The sequence below is a fragment of the Ornithorhynchus anatinus genome, chromosome 8 (assembly GCF_004115215.2).
Source record: "Ornithorhynchus anatinus isolate Pmale09 chromosome 8, mOrnAna1.pri.v4, whole genome shotgun sequence".
NCBI classification, from domain to species: domain Eukaryota; kingdom Metazoa; phylum Chordata; class Mammalia; order Monotremata; family Ornithorhynchidae; genus Ornithorhynchus; species Ornithorhynchus anatinus.
In genome coordinates, this window is record NC_041735.1 from 16,508,820 (window position 1) to 16,534,017 (window position 25,198).

The window sequence follows — 25,198 nt, forward strand, 5'->3', positions numbered from 1 at the left end:
CTGTCGAGCTTGGCCATGTTATCTCCCAGAACCTCTCTGTGCTGGAAAACCCAGGATACCAGGGATGCCAACTCTTCACAAGGAAAGTCAGTTGTGTTTCTGAATCCCACTTCTTTATTCATGTCCCTTATGTCTCTGTTCAATCAGCTACTCAGAACATTGCCTAATAACAAGTAATCGGAGCTTGGTGTCATTGTCAGCTTGTCTCTTTTGTTCTTTTCTTCTTCTGGTGCTTAGAACAGTGCTAAACCCAGAGAGAAAGTCACTAAATACTTGATGGGTTGTTTGATTTTCACAGACGCCTCCTGAGTGAATGATGCAGGGACTGAGATGCAGAGATTTTTCTTTTCATTTCTCATGCTCAGATGCAGTCTGGTCTAAAGAACTCTATCCAGAAAGGTCGTAAAAGTCCATCAGCTTATATACTTCTCTCCCTCCCACCCCTTGGCTCCTTCTCTATTTTTCTGATTTCATTGAAAACTACATTGAGAAGCAGCGTGGCCAAGTGGATAAAGCTCAGACCTGGGAGCCAGAAGGACCTGGGTTCTAATCCCAGCTCCTCCACTTGTCTGCTGTGTAACCTCGGGAAGGTCACAACCTCTCTGAGTTTCAGTTATCTCATCTGTAAAATGAAGATCAGTAAAATCAGTGATCTCCATGTGGGACATGGACTGCTTCTAACCTGATTAACTTGCATCTACCCCAGTGCTTAGTGGCTGGCACATAGTAAGTGCTTAACAAATACCTTATTAAAAAAACAGTGTGGGCCAAGACGAGCAAACTCTCAAAGAAGCCAGTCCCATTGGATATAGCACAGCCAGGACTTGTGGTAGCAGGATTTTAATTTCCTGGGAGGTTTAGTGTGTGTCAGACCTAACTGGGGAATTGCTTCCCTGGTGAGTTTCATTTTTGAAAACATACCATCCTGTTTGTCTCGTCCAGCTTCATTGGTGCCATCTAGAAGTCATAGTTACCTTACGGTGACTGACCCGTGGTAGCCACCAAATGACATGACAGGTTAATTAACAAGAAGGTCCTAGAAGCCAGTCAGTCTTTTAGCATCAGAGCAACGCTTATCCTGATGTATCTTGACTAGACAGTATATGTGTGATAGCCGTACATTTGATATATGAAGGACCAACGAGGTATCAGCAGTGTGTCCAGAACAAGTATCTTTTATATGCACTGAAACACAGGCTCCAACAATATTGCATAAAATTGGGCTTTTGGGATACAACAACAGTAGACAAAACAGCTTAGCATGTAGCAGTTAATTAATTCCTTATAGTATTTATTAAGCACTTACTATGTGTCCAGCGCTGGGGTAAATGCAAGATAATCAGGTTGGGTACAGTCCCTGTGACCCCTGAAGTCTTTTAAGAGATTATATGGAAAAGAGGTGAAGATGAGCTTCATGAGAGTGAACTGGGAAAGGCTGAGAAATCTTTTACTCTGCAAAGGAATACACTGTCTGTGGATTCTCATTAATTTAATAATGTTTATTTTTAAGGTCAGCACACATCAGAGTTATATATTTGAGGGGCTGATCTCTTGCACTGTAATACAGTGAATTTGTATTCGGATTGGTGAGGAACTGGAGAAAACTTTGAAAAATTCAGAACATTAGTCCCAGCAGATGGACAGCAGCTCAGGAGGCAAGTGTTTGTGGTAATCACACTGATGGTAACTTTCAAAGCTCTCTTTGAAAAATAAGGGCTTACAATCTAAAGGGGGAGACAGACAGTAATATAAACTATGTAGATATACATAAGTGTTATAGGACTGAGGGTGGGGTGAATGTCAAAGTGCTCAAAGAGGACATATCCAAGTGCACAGGCAATGTGGAAGGGAGAGGAAGTGGGGGAAATGAGGGCTTAATCAAAGAAGGCTTCTCGGAAGAGGTGTGATTTTAGTAAGGCTTTGAAAGTGGGGAGAGTGGTGGTCTGTTGTATATAAAGGGGGAGGGAATTCCTTGGACTAGATTATGAGGAGGTCATGGGTGACCTGACTGAGGTGAACCAAGAAGATAGTTGGTGGAAAGGAAGTGAAGGCAGAGGATATATTTAACTTATTTAAGATGGAGGGAGCAGCAGGATTCAGAGAAGACATGAACACAATCGAAAGCAGTGGGGAAGGAACCAACAGAGTGATAGATTGAAGATGACTGAAAAGGAAAGAACGAGGATGGGAATTAGAGTTTTTAAGAGGTGAGAAGAGAGGGAACCTTGAGTAAAAGTGGTGGGGATAGATTTTGAGAGCAGGCAGAAAAACTTCTTTTGAGAGACAAGTGGGAAGGGAGACAAAGAGGATATGGGAGTATATTAGACTCGTATTTTGGTGAGTCAGGCACAACCTTGCTAAAATAACTAATATAAGGAGCAAAAAAGAGCTCTTCATCAATATAAGTATGCAAAAGGAATAAAGGAGATGTGGAATCTGAAAAGCAACTCTACCAGAGTCCTTAGAACCTTTGTAAAAGTCTGATTATGAAGAAGTCTGATTAGGAAGAATTGAGCCCTCACTGCTTTGTGACTCTTATGGCTAGAAAGGAAAATGAAAGAACAGAGCCAGGGAAGGGAGCTATGGTCCATTGGGATCTGGGTGGGCCAGCTCATCTGGTGGAGTTACTGGCCCAAGATCCTATTAGAGGAGCACCACTTGTGTAGGGAGGCTTGTAGGTTACTTCTTTTCAGACCTGTTTTTTTTAGCTGATTGCTAGGAGGAGAGAAGCACCTTCCTCCTTGTTGACTTTAAATGGATTCAGCTCTGTTTAGGAGTTCATTTGGGGCTTGCCGAGACAGAAAAGCTGAGGCACAGAGAAATCACCATAAACTTCTGTCCATATTTACTATGTTGCCTTCTGAGCTCACTCCGACCTCTTCAACATTCAACCCTCAGTCAGCAATCTGAAACTGGATTTTGTGGATCTCTTTGGGGATTATTCGTGGCAGTTACTGGAACTCTGAGCAGCCTTCCCCATCAATCCTTCTCCCCCCAGGGCAACACCCCTAGTTCAAAGGCTGGCTCTCTACAACCTCCTCCACCCAGAGTTGCCTCTTCCCATTTTCCTCTGAAACATAAGCTTCTTTTTTTATGGTATTCATTAAGCGCTATGTGCCAGGCCCTGTACTAAGCACTGGGGTAGATATAAGTTAATCAGGTTGGACATAGTTCACGTCCCACAGTCCCACATGGGGCTCACAGTCTTAATCCCCACTTTACAGATGAAGAAACTGAGTCACAGAGAAGTACTTGCCCAAGGTCACAGCAGACAAGTGGTGGAGGCAGGATTAGAATCTGGATACTCTGAGTCCCAGGCTCATACTCTTTCCACTAGCCACCCTGCTGCTTCATTGGCTGGGAAAGTATCTACCAACTGTTTTGTATTGTACCCTCCCAAGTGCTTAGTACAGTGCTCTGCACACAGTAAACTCTCAATAAATACCATTGATCAACCGATCCTGATGATTTTAGAGCCACCTCACTATGCCAGTCGAGGCCCAAGTTAGCTCATCTGTTCAATATTTTCTCTTGTCCTAGAGTCTCATGGCAACCCCGGTCCACTGAAGGGAGGATAATTTAGGGGTGGGGCGATTTGGCTCACTGTTTATTTTCAGGGAGAGCTGTGTCGTCTTCTCAGTCACCCACCACCCAGGCACTTCCTGCCAGAACTGTGTCACAAGAGGAAATGGGTGGTGGTTGTGGTGGTGGTGGGGTGCTTCCTCATGGACTTGCTCAGAGACAGCTAGACCCTGCCTTCTCTTGCCTGGTAGGCTCCCCTTATCCAGGTCACTAGAGATTCGTACACACACCAGGGTTCCCATTCCCAGGAATCTGATCCTTTTTCTTTTTCTCACTCTGATTGCTTTGCCAGATTTCCAGAATTTAGACAATCTGGAAGTAAGTTTTAAGTGACTCGTCTCTTTCTCGGTAGCTGTTTTGGCCCAAATTCTAAAAGGGAAAACTAGTTACTGCCCTGTAAGGACTTGGTCCCCATTTTCCCTGGGAAGCAAAGATCAGGTCAACCTAATCCAATAATGATAGCGGCAACATCACCTCACCCACAAGGCCGCTGCTATTGAGCGTCCCTTGAATCATTTAGGTGTCGGCTTGGAATGACCCTGGGGCTCTGGCAGCCTCATTTTGTGAGGGATTGTTTGCTGAATCACTACAGCAGGCAGCGCCGAGGAGGAGAGAAATATTATCCACCTGGCAAGGTGCCCTAGCCATCAGGCATCCTACCCATTTTTGAGAGCCTTGAATGAGGAGCTTTCAAGGTGTACAAAGGCAGTGAAAATTCAATAGAATTGTTATACGCAGGGCTTTGCACTTCCCATTCCTCAGGAAGATCAGTATGCCTCTAGTCCACCAGTATGCAGGGTACAAACTCCTGCAGGGGAGGTGGGAAGGAGCTGAGTCCATTACTTTCTTCTAGGCCGTAACTCTTTGTGGGCAGGGGTGGTGTTTATCAACTCTAGTGTATTGTAGTCTTCCAAGAAGGTAGTACAGCGCTTTGCACTCAGGAAGCGCTCGATAAATACTATTAATTGATTGTTTTTGTGAGATGACATTGGTGAGCATGTGGTAGAGACAGAGCTGAGGGTTTGGGCCCCAGGCCTCAAAGGCGTAAAGTCATACGTTTCATACCCTATCACCTTAGAGGAGGAGGAGGAGGAAGAGGAGGAGAAAGAGGAGGAGGAAAATGAGGTGGAAGAATAGGAGGAGGAGAAGGAGGTGCCTGCTTCCAGGGAGTCTATTTTTCCCACTCCCAGGGGCCCCAGTAATCTCCATTCTTCAAAGTGAGATAAGGAGGCTGCTTGCACCAAGGACATAGTTGAAACAGGGAACAGACTCAGGTGGTTAGGCCGGCGGGTGGATGGAAAGAGAGGCCTTGCTGAACTGGTGCAGCTCATCCTCCATCTGGTTAAGCAAGTCTGGCAGGATTGCTACCTTGAGCCTCCATTTGCTTTGCCCTTTGGTTTCTTACCCCAGGGTGGCTCATGGGCCCCAGGCTGCTGGCTGTGGAGTTCAGGGATGCTAATTCTGCCCACGCAGACCCTGGAGGGTGCATGACCCACAAAAGAAGGGAACCCCAATCTTGGTTCAAGAATGGAGTTCTTGATGCATAGCTCTGATCTGCAAGCTCAGGTTTGGAGACTATGGTTAGCACCTCAAAGGACCTCCCCACCTGGACCTTAGAATGAATGGCTGAGGAAACAACCACAGCCTGCAGAGTTACTGAGCTACCAGCTCCCTTATCTGGCCTTTGCTGTCCAAGGGACCTCAGGGGGCTACTCCTGAGCAGTTTGCCCCTTCTCTCTGCCCAGTGCCAGGCAGACCTCCCTAGGATATGAGGGATATCCAAGTGGGCCAGTACTAGTGTGTTCCTTGGAGTCGGGAGAATGGAGAGAAGAGAAAATAAAACCTTCACCATGCTAACAAGCCTTCAGGCCAGGGAACGAAGACGTTTCCTGGTCAAATTTCCAGAATCAATCTGACCTTGTCTCTGCCACTATGGAATTAATGGCCTTTTCTTGAGACATTTAATAATAATAATAATGTTGGTATTTGTTAAGCGCTTACTATGTGCAGAGCACTGTTCTAAGAGCTGAGGTAGATACAGGGTAATCAGGTTGTACCACAAGAGGCTCACAGTTAATCCCCATTTTACAGATGAGGTAACTGAGGCCCAGAGAAGTTAAGTGACTTGCCCACAGTCACACAGCTGACAAGTGGCAGAGCTGGGGTTCGAACTCATGACCTCTGACTCCCAAGCCCGGGCTCTTTCCGCTGAGCCACGCTGCTTCTCTAGGGTTTATTAAGTGCTTACTATGTGCAGAACACTGTTCTAAGCGCTGAGGTAGATACAGGGTAATCAGGTTGTACCACATGAGGCTCACAGTTAATCCCCATTTTACAGATGAGGTCACTGAGGCCCAGAGAAGTTAAGTGACTTGCCCATAGTCACACAGTTGACAAGTGACAGAGCCGGGATTCAAGCCCATGACCTCTGACTCCTAAGCCCGGGTTCTTTCCACTGAGCCACTCTGCTTCTCACTTACAGACTGGGCAGTTGTGCCAGACTCTGAGGAGAGAAGAGAGAGATAAATGTTCCTGGGTAAAGGAATGGCAGGGAAGAGGTCTAGCAACTCTGTTATAGTGTACTCTCCCAAGTGCCTAGTATAGTGCTCTAGACACAGTAAGTGCTCAATAAATACAATTGATTGATTGATTAATTGATTAGCTAGTTCTATTGATAATGATGATGAAAAGGCTTTGCCCTTATCCTCAGGGAACTGCCCTCTTTTTTTCTATCCTCACCTGATCTTGATACCACTTCATGAAAAACGAAAACCCTTTTCTGTCAATATTTTCCATCCACTAACCTCGTTTGCTCACCCTTCTCATCTTTAAATTGTTTGGGGTGAAAACAAAGTTGCTGACCTCTGCATAGAGCTGTGAGTTTAAGTTCAAAAATGCCATCAATCTGGTGTGATAAAAACTTAATTGGACAGTTGTGCCTGATGAAAAAATAAACCTCTTTCACTTCATTTAGTGTTGTAAACTCCAATCAATTCTATTTTCATTCATTCTTTCTAGTCTCCAACATCATGACTGCTTTTTAAATATCTACAGTTGTCTTCTTTTTTCTATGTAAATTATTGCTCATTAATCAGTAGTGTCTATTGAATGCCACTGTGTGCAGAGCACTGTACTAAGCACTGGAGAGCATTTAATGGAAGTAAAACACATGAAAGTTAGAGAATTCGAAGATAGATAAGAGAATATATATTTAAATGGTAGAGTAAATAAACCTAGAGAAGCAGCATGGCTCAGTGGAAAGAGCACAGGCTTGGGAGTCAGAGGTCATGGGTTCGAATTCCGGCTCTGCCACTTGTCAGCTGTGTGACTGTGGACAAGTCACTTACCTTCTCTGTGCCTCAGTTACCTCATCTGTAAAAGGGAGATTAAGACTGTGAGCCTCATGTGGGACAACCTGATTACCCTGTATCTACCCCAGCGCTTAGAATAGTGCTCTGCACATAGCAAGCACTTAACAAATACCGACAAAAAAAAACAAACCACCACCTCAGCACTAGTGAATACTTAAGGGCTGAGGTAGTATTTGGGTATCTGTTCATATATGAGTTGCATTTATTTGGAATTCATTGTACATGCTGTTTCTTTTGATTCCGGTATTTCTTTGACAAACAAATGCAAAACTATTCTAGGTATTGCTGTAATAACACATTTCTTCCAAATGTGGAATATGTTTGTAGTTCATACTGCCTACATTTTTTTTCAATATAATGCAATTTCCACTCTCCCTGTATTGTCATTTTAAAAATGTGATCCCCTTTAACCCAATTAGCTCTTATTTGCTAACCAACATGCCAATTTCTGTTTTCTATAAAGTGTATAAATAATGAGTTACTCTAACTTTGACATAGTTAAGTTTCGTCAAAATCCAGTTCATCCACTTTCAACAGTTTTACCTGTATATCCTCATTCTGTATTCTACCCACGGTTTGATTTCAACTGAAAGAATCTGCAAGTGTTCTAAAATTTTATCTTTGGCTTGAATTCTTTGTCACTTTTATATAGGTTGCAAGAGTTTTTATCTTATTTGATTTCTTGCCCAAAACATGAATCCCTTAAATGTTTCATTTCCCTGTGGTATGCACTAATGCTGAAATTTCCAAGTTAACAGATTAGAATTACCTTTTTCACGCTCTAATCATGCAATTACAAAATAATGAGGCTGTTTCTGCTCCTATTTTGTATTTTTAAAAATCACAACTTTCATAAAATCCTGCTAAATTCCCACCTCTTTGTGGAAGCCTTCCCTGATTAATTCCCAACATCTACAATTGCAAGCGGTCTTAGCATTTATGTGCTTACCACCCATCCTCAGTCCTTATGGGTAGAGGTGTATTTAGTTGTACATTCAGTTTTTTAGCCTGATTTATTTTAGCCTGATTCATTTTGATATTTTATCCTAGTATACTTGCTGTACTATCTAACCCTAATTCTTTCTAATCAGCCAGTGATATTCATTGAATACTTTCTGAGTGCTGAGCACTGTACTAAGTACCATCAGTAACATCATTAAAATCTTCCCTTTCCCATCTATTCAAACTTCTACTGCGTTAATACAGTCACTCATCCTATCACTCCTAGATTATTGCATCAGCCTCCTTGCTGACTTCTCGACCTTCTGCCTCTCCCCACTCCAGTTCACACTTCACTCTACTGCCTGGATCATCTTTCTATAGAAATGTGCAGGATGTGTCACCCTGCTCCTCAGAAATCTCCAGTGGTTGCTTTCCCACCTCTGTATCAAACAAAAACTCCTCACCATTGGTTTTAAAGCACTCTGTCACATCTCCCCCTCCTACCTCACCTCACTTCTCTCCTTTCACAATCCAGCCCGCACACTTCGCTTCTCTGGTAATAACCTTCTCACTGTGCCTCCATCTCATCTGTCTAGCCGCTGACCCTTGGCCCACGTCCTACCTCTGGCCTGGAACTCCCTCCCTACTCAAATCTGCCAATCACTCTCCCCCCCTTCAAAGCCTTACGGAAGGCACGTCTCCTCCAAGATGCTTTACCAGACTAAGCCCCACTTTTCCTCACCTCCCACTCCTTCTGTGTCACCCTGACTTGCTTCCTTTGCTCTTTCCCCGTCTCTCTGCCTCACAGCAATTATATATACATCTGTAATTTTATTTATTTATATTGATGTCTTTTTATTTGTACTGATGTCTGTCTCTCCTCCTCAGTCCCCTTCACCTCCCCAGACTGTGAGCTCATTGTGGGCAGAGATTGTCATTCTCTATTGCTGTATTGTACTTCCCCAAATACTTAGTTCAGTGCTCTGCACACAGTAAGTGCTTAATAAATACAACTAAATGAAACCGAATACAAATAAATACAACTAAGTACTGTTCTGCTCCTGCAGTGGTACTTCTGTATGTCTGATTCCCCATTAGATGGTAAGATTCTTGTGAACAGGAAACATGCTTTGCTGTTCTGCTGTTGTACTTTTGCAAGCCCTCAGCTCCCTCGACATTTAATAAATAGACCTGATTGATCTTTTTCCTACATTTAATCCACTTGCTCTCAGGAAGAAATCAAGCACAAGTGCAAAATGTTTCCAATCCAAAGCTTCAGCCACTGCTATTTTTACAGGACTAGATGTTTTTAGCAATTCACGAGCCTGTAGTTTGGTTGTGTTACTTTAATAATCAAGATTCAACCTTTCAGATTTTACAAAACACCAAATGACTGATTTGTGGGTATGATTTAAACAATTTACAAATAGGCTTCTGGTACTGCTACTCTGATCTACTCTAGCTCTTTCTGCTGGAAGAGCTTTCCTAACTCTTAAGAGGTTTTTCTCCTAAAGAACAGCCAACACTTCAGAGGCTTTTTAGGGAACACAGTGCTCAGTGTGGGAAGGAAGGGGGTGCTTCCAGCTTCTAAAAAGGGCCCTGGTCTTAAGACTCATTTGAGAGTCCCAAATTTTGCCCCTCCTGGCAGCTGGCACCTATGATTACTGTGCCTCCTCAGCCCACTCTAGTTCCAACTCAGCTACTAGTAGTTATAGTAGAAATAATATTTATTCAGTGCTTCCTGTGTGCCGAGCACTGTTCTGAACGCTAGGAAAGAGTATACAGATGGGAATGAGATCTGGATCCTCTCCCTTGAGGGACTCACAGTCTTTCTCCCTCACTGGGAGTGCAGGAGAAGGAATGTATGTTGGGAGCCTTTCCAACACCCTCATTTTTTGAGCTTATGTCACTGGCTTGGTCTAGTGCTGCCAACTGGTCAGATTCGAGTCAATGAACTTCAAGGTAGGTGGGGCTCTGCGTCAACCCATACTCACTCCTCCTGTCTAAACTCCATCCACAGGAGAACCAATATCATCAGTCCCCAGGACCAAGCCAAACAAGCTGGGGGTTAAAGATCAAATATGATTCATGCATTTTGATGAGATAGTTCTAATCAGCCACATCCTTTGGATCCCTCTGCTGCTAATAATGAAAGATCACTCTTAACCTCTTTTCTCTCACCACCGGGAAACCAAATTCAGTTTTCTAATTCATATTGGGTCCCTGCAGGAGGAAGGCTGGCATTTCGGAGGAAGCATTCATTTAAGCCAGAAAGTATTGAGCACATGTTTACTGGCTCCAGCTGGTCCTTGTGAGGAAGATCAGGAGGCTAAATTCTATTTGTCATTGTCACAAAGAGATGGAATCAATTCATGGGGATGTGGGAAACCACCTCCAAGTCCCCTTTCAGCAAAGACAAGCAGAGAATGGGAATCCAGCCAGGCTAGGGCTCTTGAAATGCCTAAAGAGGCTAGATTGGCCTTGTTTTCAGCACAGGCATGTTAGGGTAGAGATTGAACAATGTGCATAGATTAAAAGCCAGACATCTGCCCAGAAATGACTGCCATTGGGGTGCCCGCCCAGAGATGAGTGCCAATGGGGGGCCACTCACTGCCAGCAGGAAAGTAACCAGACACTCCTTTTAAAATAACCAAAGGAGAAAAAGGTTTGAGTCTCCCATCCCTCAGTCACACCTAATTCTACCTTCCTCTTCATGAGGCTGTAGTCACTGACTGTAGACTGTAAGCTCTTGTGGGCAGGGATAATAATAATAACAATAATAATTATGGTATTTGTTAAGCACTTACTATGTTCCAGTCACAGTCTTGATCCCCATTTCACAGATGAGGTAACTGAGGCACAGAGGAGTGAAGTGACTTGCCCAAGGTCACAAAGCAGACAAGTGGTAGAGTCTGGATTAGAACCCATGACCTTCTGACTCCTGGGCTCATGTTTTATCCACTGCACCATGCTGCTTCTCTAGGCAGGGATCATGTCTACCTAGTAGCATGGTCTAGTGGATAGAGCACTAATTTTGGCTCCACCATATAGTTGCTGTGTGACCTTGGGCAAGTCACTTAACTTCTCTGTGCCTCAGTTGTCTTATCTGTAAAATGGGGATTAAGAATAGTGAGCCCTATGTGGGACAGGGACTGTGTCCACCCTGATTTGCTTGCATCAACCCCACTGCTTAGTACAGTGCCTAGCACGTAGTAACTGCTTAACAAATACCACAGTTATTATTGTTATTATTTTTATTATTACCTTCCTACCTACCTATTATATTTTCCCAAGAACTTACAATGGTGCTTGGCACCCAGGAAGTGCTCAATAAATACCACTGAGGTGGGAAAAAAAGCAGCAGGAAGCCATATCCAAAATAATGTAGACATTATGGGCAGAGAATGTGTCTACCAATTCTGTTATAATGTACTCTCCTAAGCTCTTAATATAGTGCTCTGTACACAGTTAGTGCTCAGTAAATACAATTGATTGATTGAAAAGTCAAGTGTGAATGGGGAGTTGGTGACTGAGGAATGTACTCTGGTTCCAGTAACCTTCCTTATGTGGCACCACTCTAGCTCACTTTCCAGTCTTATTGCAGCCCTACAGGTGATGCCTATCGCTACTAGCTGGGAACAAGAAAATAAAATGGAGGCCAGTAAAAACTGGCTCAAACATAAGATGCAACAAGCAACATCTGTGTTGCAATGTTCTATTTATTTCCATCACAATAATAAAATCTTAATAATAACTGTGGAATGTAATCAGCATGGCTGTGTGCCAAGCACTATGCTAAGAGCTGGGGTAGAGATAATGCAGTCAGATCAGACACAGTCCCTGTTCCCCATGGGCCTCACTGTCTAAGCAGGAGGGAGAACAGGTATCTAAACTCCATTTCACAGATGAGGAAACAGACATAGAGCACAGACAAGGTCGCACTGCAGGTAAGTGGTCAAGTAGGGATTAGAAATTAGGTTTCCTGACTCCCAGTGCTGCATTTCTTCCTCTAGGCCATACTGCTTCCCAAATTTATAGGAAGTCAGCCACTCCTCCTCCAGGCGGCTTAAAAGGCTATTGAGAAAAGAATGGGGAGCTCAAATTGGTTGGGTGCTCACGGGAGTAGCTAGGATCATGTCAGCTAAAGTGAGAAACTCCAGGCTGGGATTTAAGGGATTGGCCAAAGACATATATCAGAACTTCCTTCTTAATAGCCACCCTCAGATTGTCAGATGATTAATGCAATTCCAATCTGTGGACAGGTTTTCCTGGTACCGGTCAGTCAGTTAGTCAGCTAGTCAGTTGTTTGTATCGATTCTCCTTTGGGTGTAGAGTTCTGTTTGGGACTGTGGGGAGTTATCAAAGAACCAGAAGCTGTTTTATTGGTTGCAATTTAACAGAGGAGCTAAAGGAAGGAACATATGTATAGGTGTCCTTCATTTTTGAAAAGGACACCACCGATGGTGAAACTCACCAATGGATGTGTGTATGAATGAAAAGGTCAGTCAGAGATCCACAGTCCCAGCCCCATTGGGCACACAAAAGGGCTGTGTCTCATTGTGTTGTTGTATTTTATGCTTGTAGTTCCTGGCTCAGTTTTCTCTTTTGCTTCCTTGTCTCTCTTTCCACTCAAAGCTTTTTTTTTAAAAAAAAAAATGGAATTTGTTAAGTGCTTTCTATATGCCATGCATTGTACTAAATGCTAGTAGATACAAGATAGTCGGGTTGGACACAGTTCACATCCCACACAGGGTTCGGTCTTAATCCTCATTTTACAGTTGAGGTAACTGAATCTCAGAGAAATTAAGGGACTTGTCCAAGGTCACACAGGAGATTAGAACCCAGTTCCTTCTGACTCCCAAGACCTGTGTTCTGGGTTCTAATTCCAGCTCTACAGGTTGCCAGATGTATGACCTTGGGCAAGTCACTTCACTTCTTCTTACCTCAGTTTGCTCATCTGTAAAATGAGGAAAAGATACCTGTTCTCCCTCACTACTACTACTGATAATAATTATGGTATTTGTGAAGCACTTACTAGAGGCCAAGCACTGTGCTAAGCACTGGGGTAGATACAAAGTAATCAGGTTGTCCCAAGTGGAGCTCACAGTCTTAATTCTCATTTTACAGATGAGGTAACTGAGGCACAGAGAAGTTAAGTGGCTTGCCCAAGGTCACACAGCAGACAAGAGGCGGAGCTGGGATTAAAACCCATGTCCTCTGACTCCCAAGCCCGTGCTCTTTCCACTAAGCCACACTACTTCTAGACCATGCATCCCATGGTCTGTCTATCCCAGAGTGCAGTACAGTGCTTATCACATAGTAAGTGCTTAAATAGCACAATTATTGTTATTATTATGATTGATTGTCTAGAACCAGTTAGCTGAACCCCAAATGCTTTGAGCCTTTCCAGTGCTGAGGGGACAGTGGTAGCAAACTACTGGAGAATCTTGGGGTGCACTAAGTTGGAACCCGGAGAGTGTCTCTTCCATGACCTCAGACAGCTGTGGGCCCTAGGACCTGCTGTTCAATCTGGTGTCTGCACTCCCAAAAGTGACCAGCTCCTCTCAGATGTCTACAGGGGTTAGAGAGACTGAGACGACCAGAAGATAGGATTCATCTGGGAAGGCTTGCTCCACACACCTGGGTCAGAGTGGGAATTAGACTCCAGCTGTCAACTCCCATTCCGGGACCTTTCCTCCTGAACTCCTGCCCCCTGGTACTCTAGGGAAAACTGAGGCATAAGGCCAAAAAGACACAAGAGCTATACATAGAAAAAACATTTATTCTATACTCTCTGTACTCCTCAAAAACTTCCAAGTGTTTCTTGTACACCCTCTCATCAAACATCTTACCACTGGCTTTAAGCACTCAATCAGCTCTCTCCCTCCTACCTTACATCACTGATCACCTACTAAAACCCAGCCCTTACATTCCACTCCTCTAATGCCAACCTACCTTCTGTACTTTAATCTCATCTGTCTCACTGTTGACCCCTTGCCCACAATCTATTTTGGGCTTGCCACTCCATCTCACTTCATATCTGAGAGTCCACCTCTCTCCCTGCCTAAAATCATATCTCCTCCAAGAGACCTTTCCAGACGAAACACTAAATTCCCCCTTCCACCCTCCCCTCTCCGTCAACTATGAACTTGGCTGGGTACTCCAGAAGCACTGTGATATTCCCTTCAGGCTAACAGTACTTCCATAAATATTCTTATGCTCTACAATTTCCCCTATCCCTCATCTACTTTATTGTTAATCTCACCCTATAGATCCCTGTGGGCTGGGATTGTGTCTACCAACTCTGTTGTATTGTATTTTCTTAAGCACTTAGTACAGACCTCTGCATAAACGAAGCTCTCAATAAATACCATCAATTAATTGACGACATAATGAGTTCATAAAATTATGTACTTGAATGACATAATGACTTGACTCCCATCCCAATCCCTATCCCGACTCCCAGCCCATCTCCAGAGGCCTTGACTCCTGGCTGCCAGCCATCTTCCTGCCCACTCATTTGCTTTCTCCCATTTTTCTGTTCCAAACAGAACTCCTTATCTTCCCACCTATAGTCTGTCCTCCCCCTGATTTTCCCATCACTGTAGAGAGCACCACCATCCTTCCTGTCTCACAAGTCTATAGCCTTAAATCAAGGTGTTACCCTTGACTCATCTCTCTCATTCAACCCACATATTCAATATGTCACTAAATCCTGTCAGTTCAACCTTCACAACATAGCTAAAGCCCACATTTTCCTGTCCATCCAAATTGCTACCATGTTAATCCAAGCATTTATCCTATCCCTCTTTGATGACTGTATCAGCTTCCTCGCTGACCTCCTTGCCTCCTGTCTCCATTTCATACTTCATTTGACTACCAGGATCATTTTTCTACAAAAATATTCAGTCCATATTTCCCCACTCCTCAAGAACCTCCAGTGTTTGCCCAACCACATCCGCATCAAACAGAAACTCCTTACCATCAGCTTTAAAGCACTCAATCACCTTGCCCCCTCCTACTTCACCTCGCTGCTCTCCTCCCCAGCCCACACACTTTGCTTCTCTGGTGCTAACCTATTCTCTGTTTCTGTATCTCTTCTATTTCTTCTCCGACCGCTCGCCCACATCTTCCCTCTGGCCTGGAATGCCCTTTCTCTTCATATCCAATTGCGCTCCCCAACTTCAAAGTTTATTGAAGGCACATCTCCTCCAAGAGGCCTTCCCTAAGTTTCATTTCTTCTTCTCCCATTCCCTTCTGTGGTGCCTTGATTTGCTCCTTTTATTCACCCTTCCCTCAGCCCCATGGCACTTATATACATACCAGTAATTAATTTATTTATATTAATGTCTGTCTCCCTCTCAAGACTGTAAGCTCACTGTGGTCAGGGAACATGTCTACCAACTCTGTTACATTGTAATCTCCTAAGCTCTGCACACAGTAAGCACTCAGTAAGTACAATCGATTGATTTTCTAAGAGCAACTTCCACACTGCCATTGCAGACGGGAGAGTCATTTCAGTGAATAACAAGGAAAGATTTTTTCTCTTAGCTTGGGAAGGATTATCTGGCAGTGAGAAGAGAGGGCAGCGCCTGCCGGCCTGGACAGGAAGGTGGTGAAGGGTGGTGGACATATGGTGCCAGATGAAAAGAGTGCCAACCGCTTGGCATCTCAGAGCTGCTTTCAAATAGAACAAATGTCACCCTCTTTAAAGAGGGGGCAGGGGAATGGGCTTTACTGAGAGTCTTACAGCAAGGCATTGGCAGAAACCAGGAATTCTAACTCCTTTTTACACGAGCTAAATAAAAGCTCCAGGAACATCATCATGAAACATTTCTATAGCACCCAGCTGTTCCTGGCTCTCTGCGGGGTGCTAGACAAAATGTGTTCAACAGGCAAATCTTCCCAGCCTTCTGGGAGCCTCCGGTCTGAAAGATGCCCTCAAGGGCTGCTAAAAAAACACCATGGGACATACATAACAATGCAAAGGTTAAACAAATCTAAAGCATTTTTAATGATATTATTGTTATTATTATTATGTTTGTTAAGCAGTTACTATACGTCTAGCACTGTTCTAAGTGCAGGGGTAAATAAAAATTAATCAGATTAGACACAGCCCCTGCCCCACATGGGGCTCACAGTCTAAGTAGGAGGGAGAGAACAAGTATTTCATCCCCCTTTTACAGATGAGAGAACTGAGGCACAGAAAAGTTAAGTGACTTATCCAAGGTCACACAGCACGCAATTGGCAGGGCTGGGATTGGAACCCAGGTCCACTGATTCCCAGCCCTATGTTCTTTCCAATAGGCCATCTTGCTCCAGTATTTATATCATGAGTAAACACTGGAACATGTGCAATTGGATTAGTGGGTAGGAGGGAGCCGAAAGAATTTTGGGCTCTCGCCCGTGCTAGATAGTAAACTCCATGATGGGAGGGATTATGTCTCCCTATTCTATTGTACTTTACTCTCCCAAGCATATAGTACAATGCTGTGCATAACGAAACAGTCAGGAAATACCATGAATTGATCATGTGTTCAGACAGAATAGGACTGGAAGAAAATTACCATGTGACTTGCAGTTAGTTAGGGAAAACTTCCTCGAAGGGTTGGGGAGGCAGGTTTCTGGTGATGGAAAAGAGCAGGACTGTTAAACTGGGAAGGGGGGAGAGTTCCAGGCAGAGAGGCAGGATGAATAACTGGTAGAAGAGGGAGGGAGGAAGGGAGCAGTGGAGTGAGGTGGGCCAGGAAGTCTCCTGGGAAGAAAGCCAGCCTGGTGACCAGCTCCGTGACCAGCCTGCAGAAGTAGACTGCATCATCACTCACAGTTCCAGATCACCTGCTCTGCAAAGAAATCTCAGTGCTTTCCTAGATATCATTTGTCCTTGCTCCATTCTTGTGAAGGAGGGGGAGGCAGGTGTTGGAATAAAATGTCTGAACCTTACCATACCTGGCAAAAATCCCAACACCCCTTCTAAATACCTCGGGAAAAGAAGAATTGCAGAAATCTTGGCCAAGCCATGCGAGGCCCTCAGCTAACTGGCAGGCAACAGTGAGTTAATACCAGAACTGTCATCTCTAGCCTCCTAAGATTGCTGCTTTAGCAACCCTAAAAGGGAGGTCCCAACCCAAGTACACTGCTTTCGAGTCACCTGCCAATCCTGCCTTCCGAGAAAAACAGGGTGTAAACCAGTTCCTGCAGTAGCAGGGGTGGGGCCTTGCTCTGATCTCTACTTGAGATCGGCACCAGGGCAAAGGTGAGCTGACCAGTGGGATTTTGAACTTTTGGCCATCGGGGCTGCAGTGGGAGAGTCTCCTGGAACAAACCAACTCCCTTTCCTTCAGCTGCTCTCGTTGTGATAAGAAGCCTTCTTCAGATAGGACCGGCTGTACTGAGAAGGCTCCTTTTTAAACAAAGAGAAATGGAGTTGGCTTTTCTAGCCAATCTGCCCCAGCTGCTGAAGAGCTTGGGGCCATTTGTGAAGCAGCATGGCGTAGTGCATAGAGCACTGGGCTGGGAGTAAGAAGGTCATGGGTTTTCACCCCAGCTCAGCCATTTGTCACTGTGTGACAAGTCACTTCACTTCTCTGGGCCTCAGGTACCTCAGCTGTTAAATGGACATTGAGACAGTGAGCCCCACATGGGACAGGGACTGTGTCCAACATGATTTTCTCGTATCCACCCGAATGCTTAGTACAGTGCTAGTCACATAGTGAGTGCTTAACAAATACCATTATTACTACTATTATTTGCTTGAAGCCTGAAGTTCAGTGGGGCCACATTAGCCTTAACTGCCCAGAATTTCTTCCAGCAATAATGTATTCTAAAGATAAAAACAAAGTTGCTAAGGAAAAAATGTCCTTGCAAAGCAATGGCTAGTTCTACAAAGTTCCAACTGTTAATGTTAGTGTGCCTTTCACCTTCATCATGGTTGGGACCCTCCATGAGACCCTCCAAGAGGAAATGAAGTGTACTTCCCAAGCGCTAAGTACAGTGCTCTGCCCACATTAAGCACTCAATAAATACAATTGAATTAATGATATGGATTTAAATTGCAGCAAGACTTCAGCTGGGCAGAAGGAAGAACTTCTTGTCAGGGTGAAAAAACTGGAAATGGCACCAAGGCAAATTCTGGAGCCTACAGCCTGTAGATTTTGAAGAAAATAAGAAATAATCATCTGCCATGGGTGATGCAAGCATTTGCCGGTTGGGAGGCAGGGGACTGAAGTACCTGATCTTTTGAGATCCCTTCCATCTAGATGAATCTATGACTCTGGCTGGTTTTCAGCATCTACATAGGCTGGGCATGTTCACCCACCTTTAAATAGGAACCCCCAGAGGGACAGGAACCATGTCTAATTCCCTCCTGTGTATTCTCTCCCAGCCCTTAGGACAGTGTTCTGCACAAAGTAAGTGCTTAATGAATACTCTTACTACTATCCTTCCTCCTCTTCTGAGCTATCCTCAGCCCCACCTATAGTGAGCAGAGAAGTGAGGGAGAGAATGAATAAAGAAAGATCTGCCTCCGCAAACTCTTTTGCTTTATTTTTTGCATAAGCTTATCCAGTGGTACCTGATTTGAATGCAAAAGACAACTCCATTCTAAAACCAACCCTGGAGTGTTGCAGGAGAGCTAATCCTCAAATTTCAAACCCACGTGAAAGAAGGTCATTATTTTTCACGGACACCAGTCACAACCATACTTAATAATCACATCCCTTCCTTAATCACATCACTTCTTGCAGGCGGTAATGGGGCTGGGGGAAGGGGAAGGGCAGTGATGGGATGGGATAGGACAGGGAGGCTGTGTGTCCTAGAGGAAAGGGCATGAGACCAGAAATCAGGACAGCTGGGCCACTCGTCCCAATTCTGCCACTTGCCTGCTGTGTGACTTTGGGGAAGTCACTTCACTAGGCCTCAGTTTTCTCAACTATCATCTCTATGCAGATGACACACAAATCTACATCTCTGCCCCTGTCCTCTCCCCATCCCTTCAGGCTCGTATCTCCTCCTGCCTCCAGGATGTCTTTACCTGGATGTCTACCCGCCACCTAAAACTCAACATGTCCAAAACTGAGCTCCTTATCTTCCCTCCCAAGCCCTGTCCTCTTCCTGACTTCCCTATCACTGTGGATGATACAACCATCCGTCCTGTCTCTCAAGCCTGCAACCTTGGTGTCATCTTTGCCTCGGCTCTCTCATTCACCCCACATATCCAATCCATCACCAAAACCTGCTGGTCTCACCTTTATAATATCTCCACCCAAATGGCTATCTTACTGGTAAAGGCTCTCATAATATTCCGGCTGGATTATTGTGTCATCCTTCTCTCTGATTTCCCTTCCTCCTGTCTCTCCCCCTCCAGTCTATTCTTCATTCCGCTGCCCGGCTCATCTTCCTGCAGAAACGCTCTGGGCATGTCACTCCCCTTCTCAAAAACCTCCAGTGGTTGCCTATCAACCTCCACAAGAAACAAAAGCTTCTCACTCTAGGCTACAAGGCTGTCCATCACCTTGCCCCCTCCTACCTCCCTCCCTTCTCTCTTTCTACTGCCCACCCCGTAGGCTCCGCTCCTCTGCCGCCCACCTCCTCACCGTCCCCCGTTCTTGCCTATCCCACCGTCGACCCCTGGGCCACGTCCTCCCGCCGTCCTGGAAGGCCCTCCCTCCTCACCTTCACCAAACTAATTCTCTTCCCCTCTGCAAAGCCCTACTGAGAGCTCATTTCCTCCAAGAGGCCTTCCCAGACTGAGCTTCCCCTTTTCCCTCTGTTCCCTCTGCTGACTCTCTAGCCCCCACTTCACCTCCCCTCAGCTAAGCCCCCTTCTCCCCCCCTTTCCGTCTGCTCCTCCCCCTCTCCCTTCCCCTCCCCTCAGCACTGTGCTTGTCCGCTCATTTGTACATATTTTTTATTACCCTATTTACTTTGTTAATGAGATGTACATCCCCTTGATTCTGTTTATTGCTATTGTTTTAATGAGATGTACATCCCCTTGATTCTATTTATTGCTATTGTTTTTGTCTGTCTTTCTCTCCCGATTAGACTGTAAGCCCGTCAATGGGCAGGGACTGTCTCTATCTGTTGCCGATTTGTACATTCCAAGCGCTTAGTCCAGTGCTCTGCACATAGTAAGTGCTCCATAAATACTATTGAATGAATGAATTAATTAATATTTATTGAGTGCTTTCTCTGTGCAGAGCACATATTTATAAAATGTACATCTATCAACTATAAAATGGGGAAAGATTCCTACTCTCCTTACCTCCTAGATTCTGAGCCCAGTTGGGGATAGGGACTGGGTCTGAGTCATAGTTACCCCAGATTTTAGCACTCAGTAATAAATACTGTCCTTAGTATCCTGTGTTTGATGATTGACTATGTCCAGGGCTGGTGGCAACTCCTCACTGCTCTATCATTTATCTGTCTCTCCTTTGCCTCTTAGATGACTAAACTATGCAAGGGCCCAAACAGAAATCACATGAGGATTATTAATATTAATAATAATAATTGTATTTGTTAAATGCTGACTACGTCAGATACTGTACTGAGTGCTGGGGTGAATACAAGCAAATCGAGTTGTGCACAGTCCCTGTCCCATGAAGGGCTCACAGTCTAAATCCTCATTTTACAGATGAGGTAACTGTGGCCCAGAGAAGTTAAATGACTTGCCCAAGGTCACATAGCAGACAAGTGGTGGAGCCGAGATTAGAATCCATGATTTTCTGATTTCCAGGCCCATAATCTTTCCAGTAGGCCACTGCTTGAGAACAAGTCAGTCAGATGAAATCTGAACATGGAAGAGCATATTTCTAGAATCGTTATATGCTACATGCTGCTGGAGGGCACCATCATATGATGAATTTATTTTTTGACTCTGGATTGACTCTAGCTATTACTAATAAGCATTTTGGACTTCTTGTAGAAGTTTTCACCCACAGGTTCTCAGTAAGGTGCCTGAGATTTTCTAAACTCCAGTTAAAACAATGAATTAAATCCATAAGCGTTAGAGGAAAGAGTCTGAGCCTGGGAGTCAGGAGACCGGTGTTCAAGTCCTGACTCTACCGCTTGCCTGCTTTGTGACCTGGGGGATGTCACTTAGCTACTTTGTGCCTCATATTCATCATCTATAAAATGGGGAGGAGATCTCTGCTCTCCCTCCCTCTTAAACTTTGAGCTCCATGTAGAACAGGGACTGTGTCTGATCTGTACCTACCCATATCTACCCCAGCACTTAGCAAAGTGATTGGCACACATTTATCACTCAAGAAATGCCATCATCATCATCATTGTTATCACTATTTTGCAAACAGAAAAACTGACAAAAGCTTAAGAGAACTAGCAGGAGATGGATTTATGCATTCAATATCTCCAGGATAAAAGCAGAGCCAAGAACAGAGACTGAATTTTCTCTCACTCTGTTCTTGCTTTAAGTACCAGATTGAGTATCTATGAGGTGACTGAAGCAGAGAGGTGGAACTAGGTGAAGAGAGTGGGAAGAAGAAGGAATGGGAATGGAGGGGATATTTGGGAGGGACAGGAGTAGGGGCTGTGTTGGAGGAAAGTGAGGTCTCGAGAGCATTGGGGAAAAGCACCAGTTATGGGGCCCCAAGGGATGGGGACAGTTAAGAATTAACCCTGGAGGAGAATCAGTCAGGGGCCAGAGAGAAGTCTTCAGTAAGAAGAAATTGGGGAGAAGTTCATCTAGACAACACTCATGCATCCAATTTTTTTTTTCCCTCAGACCTACAGCTTTCAATTCACATTGCTTACATAAGTTCATCGGCCTGGATGGGTCTTTTTATCTGGAACAACGAGGATGGAAAGTAGGAGAATGAGGAACTGTGAATATAAAGTAGCAACTTGAAAAGTGATGAATAAACCGAACCTCATGATTTCCTTTTCAGCTACGCGAGGTTAGGATTTTTATACTCCAGTTGGAAAGGTGGAGTCTTTGTTCTAAATCACAAAGCACATCAGGAAGTTGCCACAGTTGCCATATCTACTCACATAATTGGGTATCTGTCTCCTCCATTAGACTATAAATTATTTGAGTGCAGAGGCCATGTTTTGTTTTTCCTCTGTAACTCTCCATGGTATTTCTCAAAGGGTTTTGCATGCAGAAGCAGTGTGGCCTAGTGGAGAGAGAGCACAGGGCTGAGAGTCAGAGAACTTGGATTTTAATACCAGCTCTTCCACTTTCCTGTTGTGCGACCAGGGCAAGAGACCTAACTTCTCTGTGCCTCGGTTTCCTCATTCCTGTTCTCCCTCTTAGACCATGAGTCCTTATGAGACAGGGACTGTTGTCCACCTTCAATAAATTGTATCTACCCCAATCAGTGGTATTTACTGAACATTTACTGTGTGCAGAGCACTGCACTAAATGCTTCGGAGAGTACATACAACAGAGTTGGTAGACATATTCCTTACCGCAGTGCTTAATACAGTGCTCAATATAGTAAGGAACTTAACAAATACCACCATTATAATTATTAAACAAACAGTTTAGTGTCTGAATGCCTTATTGATAACAATGATAGTAATAATAATTACATTATTATTATAGTTATTATTATGGTACTTGTTAAACACTATGTGTGAGGCACTGTACTAGACACTTGGGTGGATACAAGTAAATTGGGTTGGACCCAGTCCTTATCCCATGTGGGGCTCACAATCTCAATCCCCATTTTACAGTTGAGGTAACTGAGGCCCAGAGAAGTGACGTGACTTGCCCAAGGTCACACAGCAGACACTGATCAACAGTCTGACTGACTACATGAGGGACTTAGGATCCCTAACCAACTGGACTTTCTTTTCCACAGAAAATCTATTCTTTAAATCTAGGGATGAAGACAAGTGAGGAGTTAAAGGAATTATCTCCCACCTACTTATACTCTGACATTTCTGACAGACACAGAGCTAAGGTAGCATCAATAAATAGTACCTTGCCTTCTCAACACCCCACACCAGATCCCATCTTCATTTTGTGTGTGTGTGTGTGTGTGTGAGAGAGAGAGAGAGATAAATGCTTCCAAAACAGCTATTCCATAATTGCTAATTAAACCAGAGAAAGGATAACCAATCTCCAACCTCTTCAGTAGGGACCCACAGATGACAGGAGCTGTGCAGCAAGCCAGAGGCTTGTCACTCAATAGACAGTGTTCCTTGTGTTCAAGAAAGATATTGGCAAAAGGAAAACAGGAAAGAGAGCACCTTCTCACTGCCTCCTGGGAAGGAAATCAGGAGGTGGAGAAAGAGACAATAGGCAGGAAGGAGCAATACACGATTCCTATTAGACTCAGCTTCACAGCTCCCGTAATTACAGACACTTTTCTGTTCCTCCATTGTATCATTTAGCACCTGTGCCACCACATGGAATGCACAAACTAATAATGCATTGGCAGAGACAGGACTGACTCAGTAAGGTGCCTGAGGATGAGTCAGAAAGATGGAGTTGGGGGGAAAGGGATTCACAGAGGAATTAAATGGCATGGCAGTGAGAGACCCATTATCATATTTAAAAGAAGGGTTTGTCTTCAAGCTCTTCATCAGAGCACTGGAGTGTCTTCAGACCCCTCGAAGAATGTACTGTCCAGGGTGACTGTAGACTTTCCCAGGGTAGCTTGGCGGGGGGGGTGGAGGAACAATGGCCTGAGAGCCAGGACATTTGGGTTCTAGCCCCAGATCCCTCCTGAAACCATGTAAACGTGGAGCATAACCCACCTAGGATAAAAAGTTAATGTTGGAAAAACCATCCTATATTACTGTGTAGGGAGGTTTATTATTATTATCATCTCCCAAGTGCTTAGCACAGTGCTCTCCACATCATAAGCACTCAATAAATGTCATTTATTATTATTGCTACTATTTGTTACTTTTATTAAACGCTTACTATGTGCTGCCCTACACTCTGGAGTAGATACAGGTTAATTAGGTCAGGCATAGTTCCTGCCCCACATGGGAGCTCACAGACTAAGTAGGAGGGAGAACAGATATGGAATCCCCATTTTATAGCTGAGCAAACCAAGGCACCGAGAAGTTAAGTGACTTGTCCAAGGTCACACAGTAGGCAAGTGGCAGAGAAGGGATTAGAACCCAGGTTCTCTGACTCCCAAGCTTTTCACTTTGCCAGGCTGCTTTTCATCTATAGAGGATACCATAATTTCTGTCATGCACCTCCCTTTCCTCAATCCCAGAATTTGGGTCAATCTTGAAATCTCAAGAGTTACTAAGGGGACTAGGTTTGACCCGAGAAGAGGGCTGGTTCTGTCCATCCCAGAGGTCAGACTCCCTGACAGGGGGCCACGTCTATTACTCTCCTGCAGAGGGATGCAGTCTGGTAGTGAGGGTCTTGGATGGCAGAAGCAGAAGCAGCCCATTCTGAAACCATTAACTAACGAGATTCCAACTAGCCTGGTTGGACCAATCTGATAGCCCCTGTGGCTCTGAGAAAGCATGGGATCAATCAGTCAATAAATTGTATTTATGTAGCTCTTATGTGTGCAGGGCACTGTACTAAGCACTTGGGAGAGTACAATATAACCATTTAACAGACATGTTCTTTGCCCACAGTCCCAGAGGGCACACTCTACAGGCTACTCATTGAAGGGTGATATCGGTTATCTCTTCTCCCCCTTTCAGGTAAAGGACAGCTGCTAAATTAACAAGAGTTGAAGAGAAATTGGATTTTCCTGTGTGGGAGGCCAGGTATTTGAAAATCAATCAGAAGGTATCTGGGTTTTTTTGTTTGTTTTTATTTAACTAAGTGGCACATGATTGTCTTTTGTTGATTCTGATGCCATCATTTTTCCAGAAGAAAGAAGGAATAATTAGTGTTGGTTCTTGGTCAGATCCTGTGAATAGATCCTCTCCTGTATTAAAGTTATTGAAAAAATATCTAGCACTTTTTCATCCTAGCAGCGCTTTCTGCCTTGCTCCTGGGTCTTATTCCTTCTACACATTTGTTCCTGCCTAATTTGGAGGGGTTTTTTCTTTCTCCTTTCCTCTTCTACACTTATCTTGCTCTGCAGTTCATTTCTCCATTGAGTAAACAGAGGAGGCTCTCTGAATCTAGGCTGTCTGCTCCAACAGAGTTTCAGTGAAACGAACTAAATCTGATTTCCCTTCCTACTATCCTCTTTTGGCTACTCCTCTCCCTATTCAGCTACAACTGGGAAAGAATTGGAAGGAGAAATGAAATCCAAGGGGATTCTGATGGGGATTATGTCAACTTGTTGGAAGCACAACCCAAAGAGAAGAGAATTACAGGCACCTGGAGAAAGCTGGGACTAGCCAGAATATAT

The 25,198-nt window shown here is 44.3% G+C and overlaps 1 protein-coding gene across 2 annotated transcripts in view; it reads left to right on the plus strand.

Annotated features, from left to right (window-relative positions):
• OSBPL2 (oxysterol binding protein like 2) overlaps nucleotides 1–25,198 on the plus strand; it is a 101,871-nt gene that overhangs the window by 4,228 nt on the left and 72,445 nt on the right. For both annotated transcript variants that reach the window (XM_029070422.2, XM_039912831.1), the window contains exon 2: nucleotides 24,537–24,624. The gene's annotated coding sequence lies outside the window, so the exon portion shown is untranslated. The remainder of the gene's footprint in view (nucleotides 1–24,536; nucleotides 24,625–25,198) is intronic.